This window comes from Sphaeramia orbicularis, chromosome 13, assembly GCF_902148855.1.
Source record: "Sphaeramia orbicularis chromosome 13, fSphaOr1.1, whole genome shotgun sequence".
NCBI lineage: Eukaryota > Metazoa > Chordata > Actinopteri > Kurtiformes > Apogonidae > Sphaeramia > Sphaeramia orbicularis.
In genome coordinates this window covers 41772025-41791066 of record NC_043969.1, presented here as the reverse complement: position 1 = coordinate 41791066, position 19042 = coordinate 41772025, and the positions used below count along the sequence as shown (strand labels likewise).

At 35.9% G+C, this 19042-nt stretch overlaps 1 protein-coding gene across 7 annotated transcripts in view; it reads right to left on the bottom strand.

Annotated features, from left to right (window-relative positions):
- The window catches only part of nectin1b (nectin cell adhesion molecule 1b), a 518119-nt gene that overhangs the window by 462737 nt on the left and 36340 nt on the right, over window positions 1–19042 (bottom strand). The gene's annotated exons all lie outside the window — the stretch shown is intronic.

Sequence of the window (19042 nt, the reverse complement as noted above, 5' to 3'; positions counted from 1 at the left end):
AACTAAGCTCAACTTTTGACACAAACTAATAACATATAACGCGTCAGAAACTAATTCAAGGTGTATTTGCTGTTTCGATTTCGATTCCTCGGAGATACGGTCTGGAATAAAAATATGTATGTCCTCCTGAGAGCCAGCAATTCAATTTGGTCCTCTGTAGGGGACAAAAGTTTCACAGTTTTACTTAACAAATGCTGTCCAATGCAAAGGACATTCTGTGAAAAAATAAATAAATAAAAATATTTTTAAAAATGTATCTGAAAAAAAAAACTGTTGCATTATGCAGTTTCCAATCACGACAATTGTTTAATGTAAAAATGCCAAAACGTTCACTTTGCTGCACTGTAAAAAAAAAAAAAAAAAAAAAAAAAACAACGTAAAAAAACGGTAATGTTCCGGCGGCTGGGGTGCCACAAAAATACTGTTAAATAATGGAAAATAACCATCTCATAAAAATACGGTAATTTTCCATAATTAAAATATAGTTTTTTTGCCCTAACTTCACATGAGATTTTGCATATTTTTTTGACTTTTTAATGTTTAATAAAGAATATTTACATGTATTAAAACAAATTACCTATATATATATATATATATATATATATATATATATATATATATATATATATATATATATATATATGTCACAGTAGAGATTGAAATCCAGTAGGATTCCTAATCCTACTAGGACAGATAGGAATTGTATTTTCATATCTTAGATACAGTATATGTCCCTTAGGTTAATACACATTGTAACCAGGGTGCCAGCCGTTTGGTCCAACCTTATTCAATGGCCGTATGTAAATATCATTGGTATGTAAATGGACACATTTGCATAGGGCCATTATGAGTTAAATTCTCCTAGGACAGATAGGAATTCCAATCTTCAGATCCTAATTTCTTGTAGGATTTCAGTTTGTCCTAGGACAAACTACAATTCCTATCTGTCCTAGTAGGATTAGGAATCCTACTGGATTTCAATCTCTATTGTGAGATATATATATATATATATATATATATATATATATATATATATATATATATATATATATATATATATATATGCAAATGTATTTTAACTGTATTTTTCTGTGAAAAAAGAAAAACATTTCTTTTAAAAAACTGAAATTTTTTGGTTATTCAGAGTTACAGTTTTTTCGTGTTATTTTACATTGGACATGTAAAATCACAGTCTATTTTTGTCATTTCTTTGATATTTTCCTGTATCTTAAAAATACAGGAAAAATCTGTAAAATAAACAGTGAAAATTCTGTTAAATTACAGATTTTTTTTAGTGTGGGTCTCAGGAGGATATAAAAGAAAAAAAAAACATGACAAAAGTATTGGGACGGGATGTTCTGCAGTTTTGTTTCAGTGTTATTTTTCCAAAAACAACCCGGTCACATCGACTGTGAAATATGAACAAAATCTCATTTCATATCAGGATAACGACACATAACACTTGGCAGCACATTCTCTGTGAATTCAATGGTTTATATAAAATGAGTCCATTCTGAATCATGTAGTCGACAAATAAAAGCACCTGTAGTTCTTTTTTTCCCCCGTTATATTATTCCTTATTAATATATGAAGTTTCACGTGATAAATGGGAAAAAAAAAAAGCTTCACAACTATAGTCAGAAATAAAATAAATACAGAAATAAAATGACTCAAATTGCAGCAGAAAACAACTGAATACATGTTTAATATAATAACATGAGTATAGATTTAATGTTTTTTCAATGTTATAGATTATTTTAATCAATTCTTGAGGCAAAACATGACTGAAAATCATTCTCCATTAAAACAATGTGACACGAACGACTGAAAAAACACATTCGCAATTAAAACGTTACAAGAAGCAAACGGGTTGCATTTAGAATTTGTGCTGCACAAGTCATGTCTGCAGAGGTATGGTCTCAGTGTTGGGATTTATGCCTTTTGTTCTCAATTTTAAGAGAGAAAAACCTTGAAAAATGGAAGCTATTGTCCACCCTACATCAAAATGGAACTCTTTCAAATTAAAAATTAAACTATTGCAGCAAAATAAGTTGCTGTTGACCCTAAGTTACATTGACCCTTAAAAGGAATGAATGGATTTTTTTTTTCTTTTTGGAGCACTTACTATTATTCAAACTTGGAGAAATTTTCTAATGCAAGTATTTAAAGGTTTTTTTCTTTCGCAAATAAATGAATTACAAACTGTTCACTGGAGGAACGGCCTGTAGAAAGAGAAATACCTCATCAGAAATACATTAGTCAAAGTGTTCTTCCTTTTCCACAACACAAATGAGAGAGGAAAAAAATGTGCAAACAGGTGAGAGTCTATCACTTTTTGCACTAAAGTAAACTTTTAAAACGCTGCAACTCTGATAAATACAGGAAATATCAAAAAGTACAAGTAAAAAAAAAAAGTTCTGGATGAAAGGCTTCTCAAACTGTGTTTATGAGTTGATTCATATGTACATTTATGTTCAATTTATTGTATTTTGTTACTTTTTCTGTGATTAATGACCACTAACTTTTTATTTTTATTTTATCTTTTTGATTTTTATTGTTTTGTTTAGTGTTTTTTTTTTTTTATTTCAAAGTTTGAGACAAATAAACAAAACAGAGGAAAGTTTGGAGTTGACATTATTTATATATTATTATGTTATTATTTCACTGATCCGACATATGTAATTGACTTCTTGATTTTTACTGTTTTATTTGTTTGTTTGTTTGTTTGTTTTCAAAGTTTGAGACAAATAAACAAATAAAACACAGAGGAAAGTTTGGACTTGACATTATTTATATATTATTATGTTATTATTTCACTGGTCTGACATATGTAATGGACTTCTTGATTTTTATTGTTTCTTTTATTTTTTATTTTTTTTTATTTCAAAGTTTGAGACAAATAAAAAAATAAAACACAGAAAAAAGTTTGGAGTTGACATTATTTATATATTATTATGTTTTTATTTCACTGGTCTGACATATGTAATTGACTTCTTGATTTTTTATTGTTTTGTTTATTTATTTGTTTGTTTGTTTGTTTGTTTTCAAAGTTTGAGACAAATAAACAAATAAAACATAGAGGAAAGTTTGGAGTTGACATTATTTATATATTATTATGTTATTATTTCAGTGATCCGGCATTTGTAATTGACTTCTTGATTTTTATTGTTTTTTTGTTGTTGTTTTTTTTCAAAGTTTGAGACAAATAAACAAATAAAACGTAGAGGAAAGTGTGCAGTTGACATGACTTATATATTATTATGTTATTATTTCACTGCTTCGGCATATGTAATGAACTTCTTGATTTTTATTGTTTTGTTTAGTTCTTTTTTTATTTATTTATTTCAAGTTTGAGACAAATAAAAATATAAATATATAAATAAATAAACATAGCTCATGATCCAAATGGTGGTAAATAGCACTGTAAAGGGTATGATTTACAACAAAAAAGGAAACAAATGGTGTTTTCCTGTTGTCACATGACACATATGGACCTGTCACATGACCCCACTCACTTCCTGTTCATGTTTAAGAACGTTCATGTAAAACTGGCTGGAATACAATCCGTCAGGCTAAAGGATCTTGTTTTTTTTTTTGTTTTTTTTTAAGTGATAGCCTACACAAACGGCGCTCGCAGTGAAAGGTGGAGGTCAAAGAGCAGCTACAAAAGGGAAGCCAAGTATACTTTGAGTGTGACACACCTGGCAACAGCGCCACAGACCCCTAGATGAGTGTGATTAACCCCCTGGCCCGCTCAGCTTTGTTTTCTTCTGCCGGCATCTGGTCCAGTGAAGCAGCACAGGAGGCTGCAGGAGTTAATGTAGCGGTGAAAAGAGCGGGGGGCCAGCTGCAATCTTTGAAGGTCCAAGAGCGGAGATGAAGCGGCGGGGGGGGGGGGGGGGGCTTCCGTAAGGTTAAGACACTCATGAAGACAACGGCAGAAGATGGATCTGTCTGTCTTCGATCACCTTTGCCTATGGTGTCTCAAAAGAAGACGACGAGACATTTGTGCCAGAACATCAACAGCAGAGTAGAAGGGGGGGGTGAGAGGGGGTGAGAGGGGGTGGGAGTGGGGGGTCCTTAGGCTTGTAAATAAGACATTAACCCCAGTGTTTACAAAGGAGCAATGTGGTTTTGTCATTGCAAAGTGGTTTTCCAGAGAAGGGGGCTCACAGGTCCAAAAGGAGGGGTGGGGGTGGGGGTGGGGGGGTACCTGTACTTTACTTTAGTAGTTATTACTTTTCTGAGTTATTTAATGATTTGCCTCTCCATATCTGACAGATCTCCTTGTTGTCTGCACTGTAAAAAATGACTTTGGAATTAACACCAAAAAGTTGTAAAATTGCAACATAAAAAAAAAAAAACTGTAAGTGACAACACAATGCAAAGTTGTTTATTTGAAAAGATTCTTGCGTTAACAATTAAATCAAATAGAGCTGTAGTTCTTACAGGAAGAGAATGTGACCAAAACCAGGTTTGTATGTAGAAATGATGTATTTCTATTGTTTTTCGAAAATAAAACTATAAATTGCTGCATCGCTGTATAAGCCGCAGGGTTCAAAACGAGAAAAAAGTAGCGGCTTACAGGGTGCGGAAGCAAAATTTACAATATTTTGAGGCAGGGATTGAAAGACAGTGTATGACCAATTAGTTTATTGAAAGTCATGAGAATTTACTTGCCACAAGAAAATGTACATAATAGAAAATGTTTTGATTCTATGTGTCCTGCTTCTTTCTCAATAACTGCCTTCACACGCTTCCTGAAACTTGTGCAAGTGTTCCTCAAATATTGGGGTGACAACTTCTCCCATTCTTCTTTAATAGTATCTTCCAGACTTTCTCCTAATAGTTTTGCTCATAGTCATTCTCTTCTTTCCATTATAAACAGTCTTTATGGACACTCCAACTATTTTTGAAATCTCCTTTGGTGTGACGAGTGCATTCAGCAAATCACACACTCTTTGACGTTTGCTTTCCTGATTATTCATATGGGCAAAAGTTTCTGAAAAGGTATGGATAATAGTGTTAGGTATGATTATGACATCAATATATGTTTGGTTTCAAAACAATTGATGTAGTGCCTGCTGAGAAAAAACAACCAAATGTTCATTGTAAATTTTGCTTCCCCACCCTGTATAGTCCGGAAAGTACGGTACGTTTACATTTATGCATTTGGCAGATGCTTTTTTCCAAAGCGACTTACAGGGGAAATAAGAGTGGGCACTAAAAACCTTAACCTGCAGGACTCTGTGTGTAAAGTCATGATTTCTGACATAAAACACATTCGATCGTGTTCTGCTGTAAACCAGACCTATGTTACCTCTGGATCTTGAGCTCATTTTAGCCACATTACACTGTTCTGTGTTCCATTTGATCATCTTCACCATTCACTATGTACAGATACAGATTAACTTCACTGATCCCCAGGGGGAAATGCACTATTACTTAAAGTATTACTTCAATGTACACTGTGTTGTCCAAGTCCTGACACAGCAAGTGAGTGCACTGTAAAGCCAGGATGATGTCAAACCTGCAAATTTATCACATATAGGAGACCGAGGATTGTCTTAATTATACTTCACAGTCTTATTGGACCATACATCATATGGAAACTTACCATCTCCACATAGCGATGATGCATGGTGACGCACCCCAGCCCTTTGTTACTTTAATTTCCATGCATCTGAGGGGAGTTATTGATCATTTTATTCCCCATCACATTGCACCTTTCGAATCTCCATTTCAGCCTAAATGGACGGGACAGTAACGCATTGATGCTGATCTCTCGGTACACATCACACGCGACAACCCGGACGAGATGAAACGGCGTAAAAGGACGGAACGAGACAAAAACAACAACATACGAGACGTGACGAGATGAAAAAAAAGGGGAACATAAAAGAGCGACCGGACCGCAGAGAAAAGGCATCATAATGTTTCATGTTCTGTTGCTGACATTGAACACTGACGCTCACGCTGGAGCCAAATGATGCTCATTATTTTCAGTTTGCAATTTCCACTGGAACCACCGCTAAAAACACCCTTCAAAAGATGATGTTTACACTTGTATTTACTTCATATCCATACTTCTAGTCTACTGGAGTAAAGACGGTGAATACTCTCACCACATCTCAGATGTAGAGGCAGCGAGCCATTGAGTAATAAACCATGGCAGCTCCTTTCTAGGGATAAAAATATTAAATCTTTCCATTTTCAGAGAGAGGGTCAATTTTCATTTTTTCACTGCTTCCCTTTAACTGACTTGAGTGGATAAAAAAAAAGTTTCTGTCTGGGATATTTGTGCCAAGGAAATCAATTAGCTATAAGCGCTGAGATAAGTCTTGCTCTCATTATGTAAAGGGTTGGAAGGAGGAGGAGGGGGCGGTTGGGGGGGGGGGGGTTGCACGGCGATGCTACGAAGCGCACTTTCTCGTGCACACAACGAGGTCAGCACGTGACCCCCCTCCAGCGCTTGGGTACAAACACATCCCTTCTGCAGAGCTCTGGGCAAAGCGTTAAGGACCATCTGACTGAGTCCTTAACGTGATGCTGCCGCTGCCCTGACACATCGCGTTTGCAAAGCACAGACCGCTGCGTGTGCATGTGTCATGCTAAAAATACCTCGGCGCATGCAAGCAAGCGAGCAAGCAAGCGCACTCCGGAGGATCTGTAGGGTTAGTAGTAGGACTCCGGACTTTGCATGAAAGCCAAGCCTCCATTGTAAATGCATGAATTGCGGTCATGGTGCCTGGGCTCATTCAGCCTCTCCGACATATTCATTTCCTCCTTTTGCTTAAAACATATAATAGAAGAGGGAGGAGCAAACCATTTTGTGCTAATAAATCACAGAGGAAGTCCCCCCTGCAGAAAGGTTACACATTTCTAATTGGATCTTTCTCTTCATCTTGGTGGGATTTTCCCTGTGCTCACCCTCTTTGATTTATAGCACATCAAGTGGCTGAATCCTTGTTGATTCATAAGGCTGACAGCTCCTGACAGCTTCCAATAAATATTAATCATAAATCTAAGGTTCAAGTCATGGTGGTGAATAATCTAAGAAACAAAACCCAGTCAAGCATATTAATTAACCAAATTTAATTAATCATCTGCATAAACTAAGAACTCGCCTTAGCAATGGAGACGAAAGCAAACACTAGCACACGACGATGCCCATGACGATTGGGCTCCCGAACTTTTAAAGTTATGCGAAAGTAACAGCTGTAAAATGTGTACATTAGCTCCGCATCTAAGCGTTTAATTTTTAATTAAACCCACAGAGGGCCGGCTTTGAACCAAAAAAAAAAAAAAAAAACTCAGATCCGATCGTGACTCGGCAGTTTTAAGAAGAATAATTCAGTATGCATGAATCCAACCTGTGGGAGCAAGTTCTTCGCAACGATATAATAACAGACAATTATGTGGAATCAAATATCATGAAACTGTAATTCCTGTAATCCTCTCGTTATTCATCAAGTCTATTTCACATCCACCGCATGAAAATCACTACTGTCTTACATCCAGACAAGCTAAACAAATGAGTCCACACATGCAGCACAAAGGCTTTATTCATGCCTGGGAGATCCTGCAAGCCATCCTTGAAATGCTGTTAATTCATAATATAACAAACAGCTGTTAATGGTGGTTTTCGTTGGTTCTCTCTCTTAAATTTCTACAGGCCTTTCAAATTAAGGGGAGAAGAAAAAAAAAAATTGTCAGATGAGAACTGTGTTCAAGGTGTGTGGGAAGGCAAACCTCAGAGGCACACAGATAAGCCTTTCATTCCTGGCTTTTGTTTATCTCACAAGGAATTCTAAAAGGATATCATTCATTATTCAAAGCGTATTTGCAGAATGCAGACTTTCAGCTGTGCTTAGTTTTGGAGACTCTCTTTGTGTAAATGTTAAATAATCTAGACCTTTGCTCCAGGGATTACCTTTTGCAAATGCGCCGTCTGTCATTCCCATAGAGAGATCCTCCACAATAGACCTGTTCTATTACGCTATCAAACAAATGACAAACTATTTTGTACGTTGCTATTTGATGGCATGTGCAAAGACTGCTAATCCATCCGTCAGTTTCTTGACAGAACTCTTGCTTTCAGTCGTCGAACAGCAGACTTTTTACTTCAGACCGAACTGACTTAAAGCTGAACATCTTCACAACCGTGTTCCTCTTGATGTGATTGCTACGAATTACATGGTGGGGTGTTGCAACGACTGTGATGTGTGGGGAACAAAAAAAGAAGGTATTTGGTACTGACTAGAGCTGGGCGACATGGACCCATGAACCTCAAACTTGATTGGTTTCAGTAATATGGACAATTTCTGATTTTAATTTATTGTTTTGCGGCAAGAACTGAGGATGAAACAGGAGCAAAAAATCTTTACACTGTATTTGACAGGAAAACCATATTTAAAATTAACATACGGTTGCAGAAAAAATTATTAGACCACCCTTGTTTTCTTCAGTTTCTTGTTCATTTCAATGCCTGGTACAACTAAAGGTACATTTGTTTGGACAAATATACCAAAAAAGCTCATAATACTTTAATTTCAGAGCTGATATCTATCCATTTTCCATGTTTTCTTGATAATAACCAAAATCACTTCAGTTCTTACATCAGTATCTATGGCACTGTACTGACAAAAACAGTGCTTTTAGCATTCCATGTTTTCTTTTCTGTTTGTTTTAGTCACATGATACACACAGGAGTTAGTACTTGATTGCATAACTATTGTTTTTGATGACTTTTGATGGTCTAATAATTTTTTCCGCAACTGTATTATAAGAAAATAGGTCACATTGTTAACTTAAAGATCTTCAGAGGAATGATCTTGATTATTTCAGACAAAAACCTAAATTTACTGAATTAATTTAATATATTTCCAACCCCTACAGAAACATTTAGATACTGTGGGTCAAAGATGACTTTTTTTGCTGATTAAGTTGATGTAGCTTTAAAACAACCTCAAAAACTCCATAAAATTTTTTTATCACAGCAGTATTAACAATAACTAACAGCTAATTAATGGTTAACTACTGTGAGTTATCTAATCTTAATAACATCTTTACAGTTCATTAAATTAAATCCGTAGCTAACATGGACACCACTAGCTGATGACTACACATGTTAACTAACCATTAATTACTGTTACTAGGGATGTCCCGATCCAATGTAAAGATCAGTATCAGCAGGCGATCTGGCATTTTTGAGAAAATCGGATTGGATTTAGTTTTTTTAGTTTAGTATTTGGTAACTTATAAATACTGACTCCAAATTTAAATCAAAATTTCACTGTAAAAAGTCAGTTTCTGATTGGTATTGGCAAAACAAATCAGTTCGGAAGAAAAAAAATCCAGATTGGGACATCACTAACTATTACTTAACTGTTTATTAATGCTTAAGTAATGTTAATTAATATGAATCATCATAGAGTGATGAAAAATCATAACTCAGAGGAAAAAATGCAGTGCATCGTTGTTAAAAATACAAATTTTAATGCAGGATACGTTGCAAACTAGTACCATGAGCCTTTTATTAGCTACGTTTTCATAACGAGTTTCTTTGTTCTTCACTTGTGGTTTCATTGGCTGTTATATCTGTTTAGATTTACTGCAACTCATATTAACCCAGAGTGTACAAACAAGCTCAGTGAGTCAATTACTAATGACAATCAACTGAGAACACACCTCTGAAGTCGTGAACATACGCCTCAACAAACAGAAACATCTTAATCTACGAGGTAAGGAGTCGTATTCTCAGACGGCACCAAGTTTCTGCTTGATGGATTCCCTAAATCAAAGCGTGAAAAGCCGTTGTGGACGTCGAGATTCCCTCGACACTCATTAAACCATGATCAATTTCCCATCCTCCATCCTCTGGCCTGCCCTCACACATCAGCATCAATCCAACACAAGTAAATACAGTGAGTGGCTTAATGCATTTTTCCTCTCGAGGGATTTCTGCAGACCAAAATGGCATCAGGAGGGTAAATAAATAAATATTCTGTTGAGTGGTAGAGCGGATTGCATTCTGTTGAATAGTGAACAACTTCTCTTTCCCCCCTGTTGTCCATAAAAAGCAAATGAAAGTCTCTTTAGTAGAGGGCCTCTGACCATAAACAGCAATGGACGCAGTTTCAGAGGCCAGTCCAGAGTCGGATGGATGATAAAAAAAAAAAAGAAAAAAAAACTATCAACAAAGCTCACTCAGTCCATGCAAACAGAAAGGAGGCAGACGTCCCTTGTTAAACAAATCAAAAGGCCCCACTGTCGAGTCAGCGTGTGCACTTGAGGAGGGGTAATTAGAATCCTCCTTTAGTGTGGCCTCTATTCAAATTGCAATCAGGGGTTTGGCACAACAAGGACTATGAAAATCACTTTGGCTAACTAGGCCCGTCCACGGTGTTTTTCACCATGACATAATCCTTTGGAAAGACAGCTTATTTCTCTTCACTGCACCGGTTCATGTCAAACTATAAATGTGCTGCCCCTTTGGCAATGACAGAAAGGACAAAAAAAATAACATATACTGCTGCTTAAGGGCCCGGGGTACGGTATGCGTTGGCGAGACCGGTTGGATAACACTTACTCAGTTTCTTGTTCGTCGTATAACAGTGTGTGATTTGATTAATCTGTCCTAGCGCATAATCTAGCGAGATTCCCACCGAGTGCTGCAGTCCTCACCCCACCTCTGCACAACGGCAGCTGGATAGGCTGTGATAGGACGAAGGGCACGGTAGCAAATGCAACACACCCCAGCTCTCGACATCATGACCTTGACTGGCGAGCAGGCTAACAGACGGTGTCTCTATCCTTTCACACCGCTGAAAAAAAAAAAAAAAAAAAAAAAAAAAGGGCCCTGTCCAATTACAGGCACCGGGTACATTGTCTTGTTAACTTCAGCTCTGACTGTACATTTGGGCAGCTCAGAGATCAAGTGCTTGCCGGAGTTTAAATTGACAGAGCTACCTTTTCCGCTGTCACAGCATCCTGTGTTACTCTTGTCACTGGCAGCTGATGGAAGGAGCAAAATAAGCTGTCTAAGGCATCTATGCAGATGGTGACGGCATCAAAGTTGGCAGATTCTGACAGGGCTTCGAAGGAGGTCGAGTCTTGTTAAGTAACTTCGTAGGAAACATAAAGTAACCCCGGCACCGCATCGTAGTAGGATTGCAGCAATGAGAGGTGGATGTGCCTCCACAGTCATAGTCACAGCCATAGTTAGCCTGTCTGCGCAATGGAGGCCAGACGGAATATCGGAACCTTTAACCCTTTAACAACAACAATCTCTCCGGCACTGCATTTTGCACTTTACAGCATTTAAATTACTCTAACTCCTGAACCGCTGACGCTATCCACAAAATTCAAATGGCATCGGAAAGCTGAGATCCTGAGCTTTACAAGATGTGGGACTCTATTACAGGTAGAAAGGAACTGTTTCAGATACATCCACAGGATAAAAAACACCTGGAAATAACAAAAATATGAAGATATAACATGGATACTGAATGTTCAAGACCAAAACACATGTTGAAAATGTATTTCCGCAATCTCAAGAAGTCTCAATATGGACTTTTACAGCGGTTTCTGATAATAAAAATGCTAAAAAGTTCAAGTCCATTTTTTTCTTTTTTGCTAAAACACACTATTTTAAGCATTTATTATTTATAATAATGATAATTAATGGACAGATATTGAAGGTTAAGTTCTTCCTGAAAACAAAGGTGCATTTTCTGACACTGCATTGTAGTAGGATTGCAGCAATGAGAGGTGGATCTGCCTCCACAGTTACAGTCATAGTCATAGTTAGCCTGTCTGCACAATAGAGGCCAGACGGAACATCGGAACCTTTAACGCTTTAACAACGGCAATCTCTCCAACGCTGCATTTTGCACTTTACAGCATTTAAATTACTGTGACTCCTGAACCGTTGGTGCTATCCACAAAATTCAAACGGCATCGGAAAGCTGAGATCCTGAGCTTTACGGCATTTAGGACTCTATTACAGGTAGAAAGGAACTGTTTCAGAGACTTCCACAGGATAAAAAACACCTGAAAATAACAAAAAATATGAAGCTATAATATGGACACTTAATGTTCAAGATCAAAAAACATGTTGAAAGTTTATTTCTGCAATCTCAAGAAGTCTCATTATGGACATTTACAGTTGTTTCTGATAATAAAAATGCTAAAAAGTTCAAGTCTGTTTTTTCTTTTTTGCTCAAGCACACTGTTTTGAGCATTTATTATTTATAATAATGATAATTAATGGACAGATATTCAAGGTTAAGTTCTTCCTGAAAACAAAGGTGCATTTTCTGACACCGCATTGTAGTAGGATTGCAGCAATGGGAGGTGGATCTGCCTCCACAGTCATAGTCATAGTTTGCCTGTCTGCACAATACAGGTCAAAACATTCTCTAAAACTGTGTTAGCCGGAAGCAGCACTACAGGCAGAAAGCAGCGATAGTGCATACAGTAGTAATCCTTAAATGATCAAAGTTGATAAACTGAAACCCCCATTGGAGCCCATCTTAATAATTTATGATAGAAATTTAGGGCTAGTTAGTCAAATGGGAGAAAATTCTGTCTCGTACAGTTTACATAACTGTAACATTATTTGCATGTTTTCAAAGAAATGCCAACTAAGATATTCACACAAGCTTAATTTTGGGGTATTTCACAGAAAATAATAATATAACCAAGTAAGTTAACGGTCTGGAATTGGACAAAGAAGCCAAATCTTAGTCCTGACTGAACTAAGAAACGGTTCAGTTCATTTCCGAGAGTGAAAACAGTTTGATTTTAATAGTTCAGACTTCCAGACCATTTCCAGCAGGCTATTGCTGGCCTTTAAACAAAAGAAATACAAAACAAAATGGAAGAACAAATGAACGAATAGAAATTTAGGGCTTGTTACTCAAATGGGAGAATATTCTGCCTTGAACAGTTCACATAACTGTAAAATTATTTGCATGTTTTCAAAGAAATGCCAACTAAGATACTCACACAAGCCTAATTTTTGGGGTATTTCACAGAAAATAATACAATCAACAATAAGTTAATGGTCTGGAATTGGACAAAGAAGCCAAATCTTAGTCCTGACTGAACTAAGTAATGGTTCAATTCATTGCCGAGAGTGAAAACAGTTTGATTTTAATAGTTCAGACTTCCAGACCATTTCCAGCAGGCTATTGCCGGCCATTAAACAAAAGACATACAAAACGAAATGGAAGAACAAATGAGCCGTGGTGAAGAGAGTAGAGGTGCTTTCACAAAGTAATAAAGTTTTAAGAAACGCTTTTGGCATGTTTTACTGTTTGGGTTCTTCACATTTTACCCAAGAATCCAGGCTTTAAACTTATAAGAAATGATGATTTGATGTTTATCGTGACAATTATCGATACTGACGGACCCGAATCCTCCAGTAAACGGATGATGCGGTTTTGCTCTCCAGCTTGGTGACGCCACCAAGACATCAGCTGCATTTGATCCAAACTTGGCCAGATTACTAATGAGGTATTGACCTATAAATGGCCCTTCAGAAATGACAGCTACCAATATTGACCTTTAAAGGAGGAGTAAATATCTCCAAATGCTCAGCGCTGTGAACATGCCAGAGGTCAATACTAAGACTCCATTAGAGCCATTTAAGTAAAACATTCTCCTGGAAATGAAATGGCACATTTATCTCTTTGTCCAAATAATGCTGCAGAGAGGACGGACGGAATATCCAAACCTTTAACCCTTTAACAACAGCAATCTCTCCGGCGCTGCATTTTGCACTTTACAGCATTTAAAGTACTGTAACTCCTGAACCGTTTACGCTATCCACAAAATTCAAATGGCATCGGAAAGCTGAGATCCTGAGCTTTATGGCATGTAGGATGCTATTACAGTTAGAAAGGAACTGTTTTAGAGACTTCCTGAGGATAAAAAACGTCTAGAAAAAAAAAAAATATATATATAAAAAAATATGAAGCTATAATATGGATACTGAATGTTCAATACCATAAACATGTTTAAGCAGGTGTAAAATAGTTAAAAGGTTATTTCCACAATCTCAAGAAGTCTCGTTATAGACATTTACAGTTGTTTCTGATAATGAATATGCTAAAAACTTCGTCCTTTTTTTCTTTTTTGCTAAAACACACTGTTTTAAGCATTTATTATTTATAATAATGATAATTAATGGACAGATATTGAAGCTTAAGTCTTTCTTGAAAACAAAGATGTATTTCTGACACTTATTGCAAAGAAAACATGAAGACACCTAGGCGGCCTGTTATAATGGCAGTCATAAAGGGGTCATATTTTGCTAAACCCACTTTTACTAGTCTTTCGTACATTTATTTGTGTATTTGGACCCTAATAGTTCATACAGTTTGAATTTGAACCCTCCAGGTGCTGCAAAGCTATCTTTATATTCATTCTGGCAAAAAAATCGAGTACATTTCTACAACCTGTTTCAATTCCTGCTTAATTTGTTATGTTTTATGACTAGTTACGTCACAACATTTGCACATATAAGGTCAAGACTTCCAAAAAAAACATTTCTCCGAGTATGCCATGGTTGTTTATCAGCAGCAACGGTTGTAGTAAAAACTGAAAATATGTCCAAACTTCAAGCTGATTGCCGAAAAATGTTCAGTTGTTGGTCATATTTACGAACACAAGTGGCTGAACAGGACAGAAAGCACGGTCAACAACCTGAAAGGGGCAGGGCGTGAAGTGGCTCATTTGCAATTAAAGGGCCAGCGCTCAAAATGACCTTTCTGGTGTCGTTATTCAAAAACATTGTTGAAAATGGATCTGTGGAGTTGAATTAATGACGAATTCAGACCCAAGCAGAGCATTTACAGTGTATGAAGAGCACAGGGAAATGATTTAAAATGCATGATTCCGTTTAAAAAAGCAAAATATCACTCCTTTAAAAGGGTTAACCAACACGTGGGATGGCTTCGACGCGAGTGCAGCTGACAAACGAAGAAGTCAGAGGCGAGCTAGCGGTGCAGACCACTACTCTGAAATACGCCTGAGTGTTAATTGGAAACACAGCACAACTGCTTCTTCACTGAGGCGTGTCATTGGAAAGGAAATAAGCACGAGCAGCAAAATATACAAAGACACTCAGGAGGATAAGGGAACACGGTTCAGTATGATTATAGGAGACAGATGAGACTGACACTAAATACACTAAATCTAACTACGGCAACACACTAAGCATTACACAGACAAGTAATCCATTGTCTTACGGTGCCCTTGAAGCGAATAATCATATGTGTCAGGTCAAATATTCAGGATTTTGTCTGTTCTGTACGTGTAAGATAAAGTCTCATATTAACCTCAAATAACGAATGTGAAATTTTTACCATCATTATGTTGTCATACAGCCCACATTTGGGGATGTACATGAACTTACAAAGAAAAATTTTATGTAAATGTACACGAGTAAAAACATGTCTTATTGATGTATAGCTAGGATTCTCTCTAGTAAAATGCGTGGTGAAAAAGCTGTCACATGACATATAAGTCTAACAATAGTTGAATTATTAACATCTACACATTATGAAGAAGAAGAAACTTTTATCTGCATAGAAGTTTGAAATATATAAAATTAATTATATGTTCGGTTTCCTGTTAATTATACTTGATCAGGGCAGATATGACATGAGTTAAAGTCCATTTCTAACATTTATCTATGTTAAAATAAATTAAAAAAAATCTAAATAGACCATATTAAAAGTTAATTACATATAAATATAAAAAAAATTTACTGAAAAACTGATGAAAATTACGATAAAAAAACAAAAAAAACAGGTGTCATGCTAGTTCTCTATTAAATCATGTTAAAATAATGTTGTTTCTGTACAGGCATCATGTAAAATAAATATAATTATTTCCAAAGACACCATTCTGAATCCAAAAAAGACCACATACAGACAATGGCAAGCTAATGATAATGCTAACGCTAACTCAACACACTATATCCATAAACTTCCTGAAACATTTAGTAGCAAAAATCCTTTATCAGCCATCTCACTGTTACTTCTAAACCAAGAATACAGTTGTGTTATGTGTCAGCAGGAACAAAAACACATTCAACAAAAAGAAGCTCACACATTCACATTAGCAGAGGCGCTAGCAGCTAATCACACCTGCAGACTTCACAGCCTTGTGTTAGCTCTAAAATTTCATTACAGGAGGAATAATTTACTAAAGGAGCACCAGGCTTATTAGAAGGTTCACATGAAGTTAATGAGGCCAGAATTTGCCATTATTTCATACCTGAAATAATGGACCAAGATTGAAAAACAAAAAACCACAAAAAACAGCTGTCATGCTAGTTCTCTATTAAACAATATTAAAATAATACTGTTTTTTATACACGTGAATGGAGATAACTGTCGTAAGTATGTAAAATAATTAAAATTATTTCAAAAGACACTATTCTGAATCCAAAAAAGACCACATTCAGACAGTGGCAAGCTAATGCTAATGCTAACTGAACACACTATATCCATAAACTTCCTGTAACATGTAGTCGCAAAATCCTTTATCAACCATCTCACTGTTACTTCTAAACCAAGAATACAGTTGTGTTATGTGTCAGTAGGAACAAAAACACATATTCAATAAAAAGAAGCTCACACATTCATATTAGCAGAGGCGCTAGCAGCTAATCACACCTGCAAACTTCACAGCCTTGTGTTAGCACTAAAATTTCATTACTGGAGGAATAATTTACTAAAGGAGAACCAGGCTTATTAGAAGGTTCACATGAAGTAAATGAGGCCAGAATTGCCATTATTTTATACTTGAAATAATGGACCAAGATAAAAAAAACAAAACAAAAAAAAACAAAAACACAATAAACAGCTGTCATGCTAGTTCTCCATTAAACAGTATTAAAATTATGCTGTTTCTATACAGGTGCATGGAGATAACTGTTATAAGTATGTAAAATAATTATAATTATTTCAAAAGACAACATTCTGAATCCAAAAAAGACCACATACAGACAATGGCAAGCTAATGCTAATGCTAACTGAACACACTATATCCATAAACTTCCTGAAACATTTAGTCACAAAATCCTTTATCAACCATCTCACTGTTACTTCTAAACCAAGAATACAGTTGTGTTATGTGTCAGCAGGAACAAAAACACATATTATTCAATAAAAAGAAGCTCACACATTCACATTAGCAGAGGCGCTAGCAGCTAATCACACCTGCAGACTTCATAGCCTTGTGTTAGCACTAAAATCCCATTACTGGAGGAATAATTTACTAAAGGAGCACCAGGCTTATTAGAAGGTTCACATGAAGTAAATGAGGCCAGAATGACTCCTGGAAAAAAACATATTGGCTGAGGCTATTCAAAGTTTATTAGAAGCAGGCTAGCAGATGTCAGTGCGATTACACTTAAACATACTTATTAAACCCATTGGCTTCATTTTCAAGCTGCAGCGGTTGTTTCGTCCAGTCCATACAAAATGTATTATTAATATTCGTACATATATTAATTTCACCATGATTATTTCATTTTCTAAACATAGATCTTAATATAACCAGTGGATGAACACGTGTGTGTCACATTAATCACCAACTACTGTATTTTAATCTTCTTTTAACCCATAGAGAACCAAAACCATCTACTGATCTAAACTGTTTAATACCTGTTGATCCACTAATTCTATATATACATGTCAACAATAGGTGTAAAATGCAGTTTGTCGTCTTTCATGATCATCAGATATGACCCATTTGGATGTTCAGAGGTTCCATAGTTACCATGGAAACACTATCGTCTTCTACAACATTGATTCACCAGTAAAACCCACAGAGTTGGATCAATGACAGTGGCTGTAGATGCTTATTTTTGTATTCGGTTATTGATATCTGCTTAAAAAGTGCCTTTATTCAGTTTTCTTTGTTAACATGATCAATATAATCAAATATAAGAAATTACATAATTTTCACTTAACAAAATGCAGAATAAAGAGGATAATATTAGAAATAAATCATTTAAGAAAGGTTAAGTCTAGAGGAAAATTGATTTGGAAACACAAAAATAACACTGGGTTTTTATGGGTTAAAGAAAAAACAAGTCCAATTTTAATAGCTCCATCTTCTGAAATAAGAATATTTGCTGATGTCTAGCCTCTACAACAGTAAACTGAATACACTGTGCTGCTGTTTTTATGGAAGTTATCTACTTCAGAGATAAAATGTGCTAAATCTGACATATTTTCCAGATAGAGACAAACATTCCCTTGCAGTTAAACCCATTCTCTCATTAACTCATATAATTTCACATCTTGATCCAGTACTCTATCATATAAACTATAGCCCATTTAATTTTTCTTTATTAGAGACCCAAATTCAGTAGTTTTTTCACTACTTTTATTCCGTGACCATTTTGTTTGTAGACCAGCGGTATGTTTGGATTGGACTAAACAAAGGCTTTGCAAAACTAACAGCATTTTCTGCCATTTTATACATGAAACATATCAATCAATCAGAAAAAAACAAGTAGATGAACTGACAATGACAATAATAGCCAGTTTGCAGCCCTACACATAAGGCAACATCTACCTTAAAATCAAAACATACAGTCACATCCATAAGTATTTAAACAGCGGCGTGAATTTCATAATGATGATTCTACAAACCACCATTATTATTAGAATATTCCATGGAGTGTTTTGGAATTACAACCATTTTTATACAATATCCATTCATTTTTCAGAGTCTTAAAAGTAACCAGATAATTTCGGATGCATAAGTATTTTTTATAAATGTACCAAATTGTTGACTTAGCCACTCCAACCCTCATATTGAAGATCCAAATGAACAGCTACCAAATGCTAATTCAACATCTGGAATCAACTCCAGAGCTTGTACTGTATTTAAGTGTTCATCTGCAGACTAAATTAAGTGGAGGTTGTTAATTTGATTAGAACACATAAAATACCTATACATTTGAGTATGGGTGCGTATCAAATATGCCCAAAACTCATGTTGGAGGAATATA